General features: G+C 40.6%; 1 protein-coding gene across 1 annotated transcript in view; it reads left to right on the top strand.

Moving 5' to 3' along the window:
- Nucleotides 1–16,158, top strand: part of dab1a (DAB adaptor protein 1a) — a 190,492-nt gene that overhangs the window by 54,619 nt on the left and 119,715 nt on the right.

Here is a 16,158-nt window from a genome sequence, read left to right as displayed (position 1 = left end):
TTATTTTGAACAATTATTTATTTTTTTATTTTTATGGAGCAAGGTAACAGTAAAGCCTCTTTTAAAATAATGTTAGAAACAAATAAAGAGAGCAAGGGAGAACTGAAACTAGGGCGACTACATACACAGACAAATGAGGAGACTAAGTGACAACAGGTGCACACGCTGAGTGATGATGACTGATGAGGATCATGACAGGGAACAGGCAACACTGATTTACAAGAAAACACATGGTGCCCAAACACAGAGGGCAAAACAAAGTCCAAGACAGGTGTCACAGTGACACTTGGTGAGCATACGAGACATATTTAAAAAAAATTTAAATCATACTGATCCCAAACTTTTGAACTGTAAGTTAATCTGTCAGGTGCTAGTATTATAAAATTTGGCCCAGTGTTTGACCATGTGTTAGTTTAGTAAACCACACTTCTGCTGATATTTATATGTTTACAAAGTTGTCAGTTTTCAGACTGTCAGTCATGTCAAGAATGCTTAAATGTTTAAATTTAACCCACCCATTGAACCGTGGCTGAAAATCATTGACAGCATCATCAAACCTATCCTTCTATACGGCTGTGAAATCTGGGGCCCCAAATTTAAATTCAATTACGAATCCTGGGACAAAAACACTGTTGAAATTTTCCACTTTCTGCAAGAACATCCTGGGAACTCACAGAAATGCACCAAGTCTGGGTTGCCGTGCAGAATTAGGCAGATTCCCTCTCATATCTGAAATCCAGAAGAGAGCTGTAAAGTTCTGGTTCCATCTATCAGACGCGCCGACAGAGAGCTACCATCACTGCGCTCTTAGATACAGGGCAGGACATTTATATATATATATATATATATATATATATATATATATATATATATATATATATATATATATATAATTTTGTTTACAAATTAGACACTTTGCAGTTTTTATATATCTTAAATAGGCTATTTTATTTTGGATGTGTTCATTGTCATTATATTAGCTGGTTTTATAAAAGTTTATAAAATTGACAGGATATCTTTGCTTGGTGGATTTGGAAACAAGGCTTGTCTGTTTATAAACGTAATCGCGTGCATCTCTGATGATTATATTGTCCGTGTGTTAAAAAAAAAAAACATGCCATTTGACTAGAGGCTAGTCTCACTGTCCCACAGCAACATTAAAATAGTTTAGATTTGTGTACATTGTTTCTGTTAATAATGTAAGTGTCTATTTCGTTATAATATTCAGATTTATCATAAATAATTAAAGAGGGGTGGAGGTGCGGTCACATTTGAGCATTTAAAATTTTTCTAGAAGGAAACGAAATAGTTACTTCCTGAAGTAACTAGTTACTTTTATTATATGTAACTGAGTAACTAATTAGGTTACTTTTTGGAAGAAGTAACTAGAAACTGTAACTAACTACTTTTTAAAATTAAATTGCCCAACACTGGTGTTCACACTGCACTGATGGGGTCCAGCTGCCCTGAAACAGAGAGAGAGAGAGAGAGAGAGAGAGAGAGAGAGAGAGAGAGAGAGAGAGAGAGAGAGAGAGAGAGAGAGAGAGAGAGAGAGAGAGAGAGAGAGAGAGAGAGAGAGAGAGAGAGCTCAGACTGTGTTCACACTGCACTGATGGGGTCGTAGAGGACGAGCTGCACTTCCTCACTGAGTGCAGCAACAATAAAAACATCAGAGACACTTATTTCACACTAATAGCACAGATTTTACCTCAATTCCAACAAGCGAGCCTCATAAACACACTGTCTTACATACGTAACCTGAGACGTTCCCTTTCAAGGGAACTCGAGCTGCGTTGAGACGCGGTGGGAACCCCATACCCATTACGCCATAAGACAAATGCCCGTTCTGTGTGAAGTCCTTGCGCACACTAGAAGCAAGCAACCTAGCCCCGGGAGTGGAGAGGTGTAGGTCATAAAATCTGACAAATGTATGAGGTGAGGACCAGCCTGCCGCATTACAAATATCCTGAAGGGAAATACCCGAAATTAAAGCCTAGGGGCAGCCATACTCCTTGTAGAATGGGCCTGAACAGCCACAGGTGAACACTGTCCGGCCGCTTCATAAGCAAGTGAGATAGCCTCAACTACCCACTTGCTCATTATCTGTTTAGATGCAGGGCAACCTATCTTAGGTTACCCGAAGCAGACAAAAAATTGTTCTGATAAACGCCACTGAGCAGCTCTGTGGACCTAAGCATCCAAAGCCCGGAAAGGGCATAACAGATTTAAGATTTTCCTGATCTGGGGTATTAGAGGTGGAGGACAGAAGGCCTGGAGCACAAATGACCCGCACATTTAGTAGGGACCTAGAAATGCAACCCGATCTGGGGTGAAGAAATACTACCACCAACCAGGTGCAAATCCAAGTATGTGCAGGCCTCAGCCTCATGTACCACGGAGAAGACGAAATTAAGGATCTCTCCTCAGAGATAGCCCAGCAAAGAAACATTCATTACAGAAATCAAGTACTGTACCAACAGGGCAGAAACGAGATTCAGAAGGCGTTCTCTGCACCAGGCAGAGAACAGCATATTAGTCTTCTCGTGGAGGGAGCTCTAGACTGGAGTATGGTCTCCACGACCTCGGTCGAGAAACCTGAATCTATGAGCTGGGCCCCCTCAGAGGCCGAGCCCACAGTATCCACAACTCCAGAGCTCCCAGGAGCAAAGATATCGGGAAAAGCGTATAGGTGTAGCGGCAACCACACCTATTACATTACATCCAGTCCAAGCGGAGCTGGATGCGTGAGGGAGAACCACAAGGGCAATGCATTGTACAAGCGATGCGAAAGGTCGACTTGTAGTTTGACCGAAGTTCTCCCTAAGAAGCTCCACCACTTCGGGGTGAAGTCTCCATTCCCCGGGCCACAGCCCCTGCCTCAACAGGATATCTGCTCTGATATACGAGACCATCAGTGTGTTGTCCGGACCCTTCGCCGACCAACCACTCATGATTGCCCCCGACTTGTGAGGGAAACATCCGTCGATAGCATTATGCGTCGACAAGAAGCCCCCAACACTGGGCCTGGGCGAGGAACCAAGGTTCTTCCACATGACCGAGGCACGAAGGCATAGCCGCGTGACCTTGATCATGCGAAAACGGATTTCCCATCGGAGAAAACCCCTTGGTCCCGAGCCAACACTGCAGGGGTCTCATGTACAGAAGGCCAAAAGTATCTACGTTGGACGCAACTGCCATGAGCCCCAGCCAAAGACCTTTCACCGAGCGGCCACTCATGACCGCCCCCCATCCTGTGAGGGAAGCATCCGTCGATAGCGTGACGCGTCGACAAGAAGCCCCCAACACTGGGCCCTGGGCGAGGAACCAAGGTTTCTTCCACATGTCCGAGGCACGAAGGCATAGCCGCGTGACCTTGATCATGCGAAAACGGATTTCCCCTCGGAGAAAACCCCTTGGTCCCGAGCCACCACTGCAGGGGTCTCATGTACAGAAGGCCAAAAGTAACTACGTTAGATGCAACTACCATGAGCCCCAACAGTCTCAGAGACTGTTTGCAGTGAGTGACTGACCTAGTTTTACATTTTTTACGGCTGTGAGAATCGCAGAAATACGTGCAGGAGACAGTCGTGCTTGCATTGTTGTCGAATCCCATAATACACCTAGAAAGTGGTCATCTGAGCTGGGAGGAGTACACTCTTTTTGGTGTTGAGCCGCAACCCCAACGTCCTTATGTGGGACAGAACGACATCTCGATGTTGAACTGCCAAAAGCTCGGACTGAGCTAAAATCAACCAATCGTCGATATAATTTAATACGCGAATGCCCTGGAATCTCAGAGGAGCCAGAGCTGCATCCACGCATATTGTAAAAGGTGTGGGGTGATAACCTAGGCCGAATGGAATAACCCGATACTGGTATGCTTCGCCCCTGAAAGCAAACCTCAGGAACCTCCTGTGATGAGGATGGATAGATAAGTAAGCGTCCTTTAAGTCTATTGTGACAAACCAGTCCTCGGACTGAATCTGTGACACAATCATATTTAGCGTAAGCATACTTTGAACTTAAGATTCTGAAACCTGCTGTTTAATTGACGCAGGTCTAGAGTAGGACGCAACCCCTCATCCTCTTTCGGAACAATGAAGTAATGGCAGTAAAACCCTGACTGTCTGCCGGGAGGAGGAACCCCTTCTACAGCTCCTTTTGCAGAAGTGTCAGTACTTCCTGCTCCTTAACCAAAGCCTGCTCGGGGTCCACCACAGTGGGGAGGACCCCTAGAAATCTGGGCGGACAAGAACCGAATTCTGAACCCTTTTTTATAGTGTGCAGGACCCACCGAGAAATATGTGGCAGTAGTTTCCACGCTGCCAGAAATTCTACTAGGGGAACCAGTCTCTCAAGACTGGCCTCTGGATTTGGTTGAACAGTCACTACGGTGCCCTGAAGCGGCGAACCGGCAGGGAACAACCGAACTGACCGTTCTACGACCCTCCTCGGAGGATCGTATGGGGACGCTGACACCTCGGTGCCCTGAACGGCGAACCGGCAGGGAACAACCGAACTGGCAGCGCTGCGACCCTCCTCAGAGAGTCGCACCCCAGAGTGCGCCGAGGAGAAACGATTTCTCAAAACCGTCCCTGCCCCGGAGGAGCCCTCAGAAGCTTTATTAGAGATGACGACAGTCCTCAGATCATGCTTCCCTTTAAATAACTTAATTCCAACGACCCTCCTCGGAGGATCATTGGAAAAAGCAGGCACCTCGGCACCCTGAAACGGCGAACCGGCAGGGAAACCGAACTGACTGCTCTACGACCCCCCTTGGAGGATCGTTTGGGGACACTGGCACCTTGGTGTCCTGAACGGCGAACCGGCAGGAAAACCGAACTAGCAGCGCTGCGACCCTCCTCAGAGAGTCGCACCCCAGAGGGCGCCGAGGAGAAACGATTTTCTCAAAACCATCCCTACCCCGGAGGGGACCACCCTTTAGAAGCCTGATAGCCTCGGCGTCAGGGCTTCCTATTGTCCAAGCTTTTTTAGAGATAAAATAGTCCTCAGATCTTGCATATCTCTAACTGGCTAGACTGCTACCGCCACCCAAGTCCCCTTCGATTGTGGAGGAGCCCAAATGGCGATGCTCGTTCGTGCACTCTGTGCTGTGAGGAGCTTAGTAGACTGAGACTGCTCCGCCCAGCAGTCTCAGGAACATTAGATTGGTGAGGAAGAAACCTCTGGAACGCCGCTGAACGGTTTATTCTTAGTTTTTTTGAAAGCGGAGCGTCCAGAAGAACAGATATAATTTTATCTTATTTTTCTTTATTTTTAAATCAGAAAAACGTATATATATATATATATATATATATATATATATATATATATATATATATATATATATATATCACTCCGTGGCCACCAGCAGGAAAACAACCGAACTGGCCGTGCTGCGACCCTCCTCAGAGAGTCGCCACCCAGAGGACGCAGAGGAGAAACGATTTCTCGAAACCGTCCCTCCCCAGTATAGTTTATCTGTTTTTGCACGACGCAATTCTCGAATAGCGACAGTGCTGTTTTTTTTTTTTTTCAACCTCACATTCATCCATGTCTTTATAATTTACCCACCAGCGTTGCCTAATAAAATTTTTTATTTAGATGGCTGGTGGGTAACGTCGGGGTTAAAAATGATGACGCCGACTCGGGAGAGAGAAAGCTAGCAAGCGTCTCTTTAACCCGAGGCACTGTCATACCATGATACTTAATACCCATAGCATTACTATAGTTAGGTGTTGGGCATTAAACACATAAAATAGAAACCGACTTATTCCACGATCTCGACACCTCAGTGTGGTGTGGAGATAGGGAAAAAACGGCTGTCCTCGATGAGGAGGCAGGGATACAGAGTTTTTCTGTTTTTAGATTTATTTCATCTAATAAACTCTTTTTATGTTCACTCTCATAATGTTCAGCTGGCCAGAAAATATTTAACTAGCAACAGCACTAGATAAACCTCCTTTTAAAGCTCCTCTTTATTCAACAGAGTTATGAGCTGACTTATTTATTCATTTATTGAAAACTCAAACATCTGCCCTTTCTTAATATCTTTAATTGTTTTGTTCTCTTTTTCTAAACAAAACACTAACGATACCAATTCCTCGGAACTGGAAATTGCCAGCACTGGATCTGCCAGGTGAAAGCTGAGATAGGGCGGGGCCCGTCCCAACCCCCGCTGTCAGATCCGTTTGCGAACCCCAAAATGCGTGTCGCCGCCATGCATCGGCAACAGCGGGACCCGCACGGGAAGCGCGAACCGAACCGTCCTCCTCGAAGAACGCCCGGCGGGAGCGGAGCGTCCTCACGGACAGCTTCTCGCAATGCTCACAGTCAGCCCCCTCGAGAACTGACTGTGGCATGCTCCACTCCCAAATAGTAACAAAAAGTTGTTGTGTGTCCCCACCCGTGATATAACGTGGGCAGGGAACAACACAAAAGCTGCTTGCTCTCTTTTGCCATAATATATATATATATATATTGCAACTTGACAGACAACAATAAATATGACAAGGACAGAATACACAGATCGCTTGCTGAAGGCAACAGAAGCTGTCGCGGTCTGTTTTCTGGTGTGCTTTATAGCTTCCTGGTCTATGACGTCACCGCCTATGACGTCTCGCTCTTCCATTGGACTGATTATACACGTGCTTCACGACCCATTCACGCAGAGCGTTCCCACCGCGTCTCAACGCAGCGTCTCGTTCCCTCTCAGTGAACCCTCTTTTCCCCTTAAACTGCTCTCTTTACTTATTTTGTATATTTATTTATTTTAACTGTGATGTATTTATGTATAATTTTGAAATAGTTTTTTTCCCCCTCACTTTTATTTATCTATGTATATGTTTGTATATGTCTATTGCTTTGGCAATATTGTGCTATTTTACACAGCCATGCCAATAAAGCTCATTTAAATTGAATTGAAATTGAATGCTGCATATGGTTGGATCTTTGCAGTTCACTAAAAACTTAATCGCATTTTAATTATTGATGTTAAGGGTATTTTGGTGTACTTTTGTACAGTGAGCAACTCTGTTATAAGTCAGCACTTGATGTAAAATGTAAAATCTGAAGCAAATCAGTTCAGCTCTGTGATACACAGTAATATGTGGTTTCACTATTAGCTTTCAGCTCTCTCTCTCTCTCTCTCTCTCTCTCTCTCTCTCTCTCTCTCTCTCTCTCTCGCTCTCTCTCTCTCTCTCTCTCGGTAATAGGTTGAACGGTGCTGGTTGGAGTTCAGAGAGAGGGTTTATTAGCTGTGTTCCAAATAAGATGAGACACGAAACGACAGGAACAGACTGAGAGCTACCGTGACCCAGATTTTGGTCAGTTTTGTGTGCAAGACTCTCACTTTCTCTCTTTCATTTCTCTCTCCCACAGACCTTATCTGAAAAAAGTGCATAAACGTTGCTAGACTTTCATCTCAGCCCCTCTAAAAATCTGCGATTAACTCAGCTGTCAGCACCCTTAAAAATGTGATTATCTCTCTTTACATTTGCTGTAAAGAGCGGCTGCAATAAGATATCTGAGGTTAGCCGTTTACACAATAAATTCCTATATTATATTATATTATATTTTAATATATAACTAAACATCTTTGAGCCTCAACAGCTCATATTCAGGAATGGGCCGGGCCCTCCTGAGGTTAAAATTGATTGGAGATGACTACTAGATTAGAAAACACTATCTGGCAGGATGTAGAGGATTGTGGGTACAAGCATTTGTTCGGTATGTGGATATGTGTTTTTGATTGGCAGGTCTGATTCACTGTGATGTGTCTGCTGCTTTGTCAGGTTTGCTGTTGAGTGGCAGCTCGTGTATTAGTGTTATCTGCTATATTCAAATATTCCGAATAGAACCCGTGATACATAATTGTTAAGCATTTTATCCAATGACATACTAAAGAACAGTTCTTGTATCTTCTCAAGAATTGTTTTCTTTATCTAAATATCTGAGTGGTAAATGTGTTGGGCTGGTATAAGTTTTTTTTAAATTTATTTTTATTTAGATAGCAGAGAGGGACTGAATATGTAAAAGGAACTTACATATTCAGGGCACGTCCCAAACTTAGAAAGGTGAACTGGGACTCAGTGCAGATGGCAAGGGAAAAAGAGAGCAGAGCCTGACATGTCCTGTCATTTACCCAGACGGTACGTATGCCTGTGAAAGTGAGTGTGGTTATCTGCATTTTATGTCTGAGAATAGCTGTCATGCGCTGTCAGTCGTGGAGAGGCTAGTAATGACACATATTTATCTACCCATATGTGCGTGAATGTGGGTAACATTCCATTTAAACACTTAGAATTCCATCAAAGGAGGGAGTGGTTGGAGCTGTGGCATACTGGTTAGCTCATATACTGCAGATACCTGTACATTGAGCCATGGTTGAGCTCATGTAGGTGGTACGGGTTAATTTACGGCATGTCCTGCATGCGTTTTCCCATCCCTCCTATCTACTCTCTCTAATAAGGCTAAAGTGTTCTGGTTGGGTGCTAGGTGGCCGGGTTATTATGAATATACACTCACCTAAAGGATTATTAGGAACACCTGTTCAATTTCTCATTAATGCATTTATCTAATCAACCAATCACATGGCAGTTGCTTCAATGCATTTAGGGGTGTGGTCCTGGTCAAAACAATCTCCTGAACTCCAAACTGAATGTCAGAACGGGAAAGAAAGCTTATTTAAGCAATTTTGAGTGTGGCACGGTTGTTGGTGCCAGACGGGCCGGTCTGAGTATTTCACAATCTGCTCAGTTACTGGGATTTTCACGCACAATCATTTCTAGGGTTTACAAAGAATGGTGTGAAAAGGGAAAACATCCAATATGCGGCAGTCCTGTGGGCGAAAATGCCTTGTTGATACTAGAGGTCAGAGGAGAATGGGCCGACTGATTCAAGCTGATAGAAGAGCAACTTTGACTGAAATAACCACTCATTACAACCGAGGTATGCACCAAAGCATTTGTGAAGCCACAACATGCACAACCTTGAGGCGGATGGGCTACAACAGCAGAAGACCCCACCGGGTACCACTCATCTCCACTACAAATAGGAAAAAGAGGCTACAATTTGCAAGAGCTCACCAAAATTGGACAGTTGAAGACTGGAAAAATGTTGCCTGGTCTGATGCGTCTTGATTTCTGTTGAGACATTCAGATGGTAGAGTCAGAATTAGGCGTAAACAGAATGAGAACATGGATCCATCATGCCTTGTTACCACTGTGCAGGCTGGTGGTGGTGGTGTAATGGTGTGGGGGATGTTTTCTCGGCACACTTTAGGCCCCTTAGTGCCAATTGGGCATCGTTTAAATGCCACGGTCTAGCTGAGCATTGTTTCTGAAAAATAGCCATCCCTTTATGGCCACCATGTACCCATGCTCTGATGGCTACTTCCAGCAGGATAATGCACCATGTCACAAAGCTCGAATAATTTCAAATTGGTTTCTTGAACATGACAATGAGTTTACTGTACTAAAAATCCCCCCACAGTCACCAGATCTCAACCCAATAGAGCATCTTTGGGATGTGGGGGAACGGGAGCTTCGTGCCCTGGATGTGCATCCCACAAATATCCATCAACTGCAAGATGCTATCCTATCAATATGGCCCAACATTTCTAAAGAATACTTTCAGCACCTTGTTGAATCAATGCCACGTAGAATTAAGGCAGTTCTGAAGGCGAAAGGGGGTCAAACACAGTATTAGTATGGTATTCCTAATAATCCTTTAGGTGAGTGTATATAATATTATATAATTTGTAATTTTATTTTAAATTTGTCGTTTTGGTTTAGGTTAGGTTATTTTTAATTTTTTAAAATGTATGAGTGTTTACCTATACATTATTCATATGAGTTTTCTTGTCCTCCAGAGTTTTCTAGTATAAGTTTATTTTTATTTTAGTTTTAGTATTTTAGAGCTGCCAAAGATAATGCACAGTAGGATTTTAAAAAATATATATATATAATTTCTCAACACAATTTAGTGTTATTGCTATCCTGTGACATTTTTTATGTTTATTTCAGGAGGGTTGTAAAGGTTTTAAGTTTTACAATATAAAAACCTAAAACACCTATTATCTTGTTGCAAATTTAAAATGTATTGTAGTTTAGTTTTTTTCTATTCATTTATTTTTATGTATTGATTGATTGATTCAAGTAATGAAAACCTAAAACCAATTCATTAAAATGTATTTTTGTCAGTTTTGAAGTCTATCTATCCATCTATACATCCATCCATCCATCCATCCATCACAATTATCCTTCCATCCATCCATCCATCCATCACAGTTGTCCATCCATCCATCCATCCATCCATCCATCCATCCATCCATCCATCCATCCATCCATCCATCCATCCATCCATCACAATTGTCTGTCCATTCATTATCCATCACAGTTGTCCATCGCAATTGTCCATCCATCCATCCATCCATCCATCCATTACAATTGTCCATCCATCATCCATCCATCCATCACAATTGTCAGTCCATTCATCATCCATCACAGTTGTCCATCGCAATTGTCCATCCATCCATCCATCCATCCATCCATCCATCCATCCATCCATCCATCCACTCAGCCATCGTTGTCCAATGCCTTAGCAAACACCACTACTGTAATAAAGCCCTCAGTGTTTGTCTGTATAGTATGTCCTGACTATTTGACCCCAGCTGGTCTGTAAACGGCAGTGTCAGCAGGGTACCTATAAGACTGGCCGAGATGTGGTCAGAGAAGTGTGCACTAGCCCCGGCGCACACAGCCAGCCGCAGCGCCTGGCACTGTGTGCCTGTTAGTGGTGGGTGATTTATGGGAATTAAGCAGGCTTGTTGGCAGTGTTCTACTTATGGGCATCCAATTTACTGCCTGATTCCTCCTCCTCCTCTTGCCCTCCTTACTCTTCCATAGCTCCGTGGGTGCTGTAGTCCTTGGCATGGTGGATGATCCTTTAGACGTAGCGGGATGCACAATTCTTTCAGGAGCTTTTTATAGAGCGTCAATTAGTCTTGGAAAGCGTGAAGGAATATTCCGGATGGATTTGTAGTAGCGGCAGTTGTCCCAGTAAAAAGTGGGAGGCACTGAATAGTCCTCTTCCATGATGATTTCTGTACTCTACAAGGTGTATCAAGCACCTTATGTACTAGTTTTGTCTGCTGATGTCTGTTGAAGTCCATCCCAGCAATGCAGTTTTTGCTACTGATCTACTCAAATATGGAAGCTGAAGTAATGTCGAGAGGACGCAGGATGTTTAAATAGTATGACCTTGGTAAAGAATATCATTCTTTTCATTGTGTCATCTGCTGCTGGTTGTGCTGGTTTCAGCAAAATCTCCTTGAACTTCACTTCACTCTTTAAGCAGTTTTCACAGTTGGTTTGATTGACTTGTCCAAATCTGAGTTTGATTCCACCCTCTACCCCCTGCAGGACTCCTTCCCCTTGTAGTCCTGAACCAAGATATGGTTGCAAATACATGAGTGCCATCATAGTGTTTAACAGTTTTGCTAGGTAACAATTTAGCGATTGTCAAGTCAAAATGTCCACCAACCGACTAGTCAATTAGTTTAAGTCTAGGTTTTCTTTTTCTAACTTTAGAAATTGTTTAACTATATTGTTTCTTGCAGTTGTGTTGTTAAGGTCATGAATTGATAGGTCTACAATTTCTTCAAGAAGATGTTACTATGCTAATCGTGTCTTACACTGTCAGCAAGGTAAACTTTCTGTGAGAAATTGCTTCTCTAAATTCATCCACTTTTTAGTAAGGATTTTTTATGGTTTGTGCAATAAACAAAACTAGACATTTGGTTAGCACATTTTTTTGTATCACAAGGCATTAGCTTTGCATTTTCAAGATGGTGTTAAAAATGTACATTATTTGTGAAATGTACTACCAAACATTAACATGAAATAAACACATCACAGCAAATATTATGCATTATTTATATACACGTTCAAAAGTATCAGGTGAGTATTTTTGAAAGAAGTCTATTATGCTCATCCAGGCTGGATTTATTTGATCAAAAATACAGTAAAACAGTAATATTGTGATTTTTATATATATATAAGCAGAAAGCAGAACTTTCAGAATCAGAATCATTGCTCCAGTTTTCAGAGTCACATGATCCTTCAGAAATCATTCTAATACAATGTATGCTGCTCTGATTTATTATTATTCTCAATGTTAAAAATATTTGTGCTGCTTAGTATTTTTGTGGAATTTTCTTGTCAGGAGTTCTTGATTAATAGAACGTTCAAAAGAACAAGATTTATTTAAAGTAAATATCTGTTGGAGCCGTTATTAATGTCTTTACTGGCACTTTTAATTTATTTTTTGCTGATAAAAATATTAATTTCATTCAAAAATAAAAAAGCTTACTGACCCCAAACTTTTGAATGGTATATTGTAAAGAGTTTAAGCCACACAGTAGCCTAATGAAAAATCTAATATTCTATAGTAAGCAAATTAAACGTCATCATTAGTGATTCACTGTAGCAAATCAGGTTGAGTTGGATTCAGTTGGAATCCATATTGGAGTGCACATGACTCCATTAGGTGGTTTGTCGGTGTACATCCAAGTTCACAAGCAGAGTAGATATGACAGATATGAGGATATGAGTTAATTCCTGCATCCATGGTGTGAGTTTTTCACGGTTTTGGCTTTGTAAGCACATCTTCTCAGAGCCTGCAGAGCCGTGTTTTATCTCACCAAACATTTCACTCCATCTGCAGTCAGTTCTGAATTAAGCCGATAAAGAAAAACACGAAAGGCAACCACAAATGATTTACTTCTATGTCTGGTGGATTGGTCACCACTTTTCATGCGCAATAAACTTCTCCGGCTCACCCACTTTCCTCGCATGCTCTGAATGTGTGGCGTGTCCCAGAGGAGACCTTAGCCTAGATATTCGAAATATCTCCAGCGCCTCAGGAGAATGATGCACTAAACCTCGCCTTATGTCTGGTGTAGGAAGAGAGGAGGGCAAATAAAATAAAAAATTATTTAGTCTGTGCCTTCATTGAGAAACTGCCATGTTTCTGATTGTAAATGTGACATGAATTATTTTTTTTTTCTTTATGACAACCATAGTGTTAAGAAATTACCAGGAAGAGAGGTGTTGAACCTGCCCACATGAACATCAAGGATCAACGTGTCGATTTCTTTGCCACAATTTTTTATTCTATATAAGTTGTTTTTTTTGTTTTTTTGTACATGTTCATGTTGTACACAAAAGGTTAAGCAAACAATGGTATTTTGTCCCTGAAAGTGACAATATGACATTCACAGATTTCCAGTGCAGGACAGTGAGCCAGCTGGTCTGAATAGTATCAAGGATTATGCGATTCCAGATGTGTGGAGGTAAAGAGAGAGGCTAATGAAAATGGATAAAAAAAAGGCTAGAATGGGAAAATGTTTAGTGGAGAACTCGCTCTCTCCCTCTCTCTCGGAGAGATAATGGCAGTAATTGGACTGACTCACAGCTCCTCTCTGTGTGTTTCTCTCAGATAAAGAGCGCCGTGTGAATCTCTGCTGCTCTACGACATGCTCTCTCCATTCGGAATTAAATGTTCTGCACACAATGTGCGGCGCGTGGCCAGGCGGTGGCTGGAGCTGGAAATGAAATGGCTGTTTAAATCCCCTCAGCGGCAGCTTATAGTGGCCACTACCCCGGCCTGCGGAGCGGAGTCTGGGACTTTAGAGGCTTTTTGCAGACTAGCCTCTTAAAGCTACTGCGCTCAGAACTGATGTGTTTGGGCTTTAACGTCGCAATACATTTAGTTAGTTTTTTTAGTTTTTTTGTGGGGCAGACTAATTCCACTGATTTACTGGTATTAAAGCTTTACATTTCAGATGTGGGATTGGAAATGAGCTTCTAAATCACATCCAAAATACTCCATATCTACACTGCCAGTAAATCTGATACTACCACATACAATATCTTTAGAGGGATAGTCATATATATCTGGAGTTACATTTATTAACATTTTAAAGAGTTTCAACTGTTTTTGTCCATACAATGACAGTCAATGGTGTCAAAAGTTCCGACCTATTTTTTTTTTCATTCATATTCTATTATGTTTTTTTTTATTAATGTTTTGATTTTTTTCAACCTTTTAATAATTTTTGTATATATAAAATATGTATATATAGTTTTTATTTTAGTACTTAAACTTTGTTTTAAAAAAAATGAGAAATTAAATAAAATAAGTATATAGGCTACTGTATAGATTTTATTTCAAGTACATTTTTTATAGTTGTTATACATATATTTATATTATTACTTTTTTTAAGTATCATTTATAATTTTTTTAAGAATGTTTCAGCTGTTTTTGTCCATACAGTGATTTTTTCCCCATTGATATAATATCATTTTTTATGTTTTGTTTTTTTGTGTAATATTTTTATATCTAAAATATGTATATGGTATATAGTTTTTATTTTAGTACAAAGTGAAAGTTTGTTTAGAAAAGTATATATATATATATATATATATATATATATATATATATATATATATAAAAGAAAACATGATTTAAAAAAAATCTATTTTTTTTTTGTCCATGTGGGGTAGGTTTATTTTTGATAACTAAAACCAAAAACTATATAAAAAAAAAAAATATATATATATATATATATATATATATATATATATATATATAATTTCAAGTAAATGTTTTATGGTTTTAGTGTTAAGTGTTTAGTTTAAGTGTTATACGTACAGTGTATATATATATATATATATATATATATATATATATATATATATATATATATATATATATATATATATATTTTTTTTTTTTTTTTTATAGTTTTTGGTTTTAGTTATCAAAAATAAACCTACCCCATATGGACAAAAAAAAATTAGAATTTTTTTAAAATCATGTTTTCTTTTTATATCATAGAAGGCCATAGACTCATGTCCCTACACTCAGGTTGCTCTGCTGTGTTATGTCTTAGAGGCATCGAGTCATCCCAGTCGATACATCTCAAGGTGTATCGATTTCTAAGTGATGCCATGTTGTTCGGTCGGCCTGCCTGAGCAGTCCCTGTGGTCTCTTCTTCATCTGATAGCTGTTGTGGGGTGGAGCTGGTTTGATCTGCTGATGGCTCTGGCACCTGCAGTGATGCTACAGTGCCACTGAGGCCAATTAACACATGAAAGGTGCTTCCCACCACCAGAGAGGAAGCGAAGGGCGATGGTGGAGGTGCACAGGAAAAAGAGATGACATTGTTTGCTCATGCAATGACAAGGTGAGAGGCGAAAGAGAAGGCAGAGAGAGCTGATGAAACAATTTAGTGCATCCTCCTGCCTGCGGAGAGAGGAAACACTGTGAGAAAACAAGCCAAAACCTCCTTCAGAAAGAGCGATGTCACACTGTGGAACATTATTAACATCAACAGTTTTAACATTTAACATTTTCTGCAAGGGCATTTAGAAGACATTTGGTCTTCTAAAGATTTGCAGTCTAGTTTATTTCAGACTTGTGTTATTTTGTGAGAAAAAAGTGTAGATTTGTAACATCTTTGTTTATCGCTGGTTTTAGTGCTTAAAGATGACGTGTGATATTTCCATGTTAATTTTTTTTTATCCCAGTGTACTATATAGAGTTAGAGTATACTTTATTGTCCGTTTCAGTAAATTTGGCCTCAAAGCTGCATTAGCACACAACATACACACACAACACGTGACAACAATATAAAAGGGGGAATTATATATATATATATATATATATATATATATATATATACATATACATGTATGTATATAGTGACTATGTATTGTATCGTGTATATGTATCGTGGATAGTGACTATGTATTGTGGATAGTTCACCCAAAATAAAAATAACTGTGTTTTAGTGTACTACATTAAACTACTGTATATAATCTTGAATATAATGTATGATAACGCAATGGGGGAATATTTGTGGGTCCTGATAATGCCAAATGTCTCATGTTACCAGTAAAAAGTGGCCTACTTTATTTTAAATATACTGTATCTAGTCAGTGACAGAGTGCAAGCAAATTCTTCTAAAATAATTATGTATTTTCAGCTTCGGAATCATGAATATTTTTATTCTGGTGTCACCATTCTCCTGTGCATTGGGTTTCCAGCATCAAGTCCAAGCCTATTCATTTACTCCCACAATCTGATGCCACA

Source organism: Siphateles boraxobius, unplaced genomic scaffold, assembly GCF_051911475.1.
Source record: "Siphateles boraxobius isolate OS27281-9 unplaced genomic scaffold, OSU_SipBor_1 8, whole genome shotgun sequence".
NCBI classification, from domain to species: domain Eukaryota; kingdom Metazoa; phylum Chordata; class Actinopteri; order Cypriniformes; family Leuciscidae; genus Siphateles; species Siphateles boraxobius.
The sequence above is the reverse complement of the archived record's forward strand: the minus strand, read 5'-3'. Positions and strand labels throughout refer to the sequence as shown.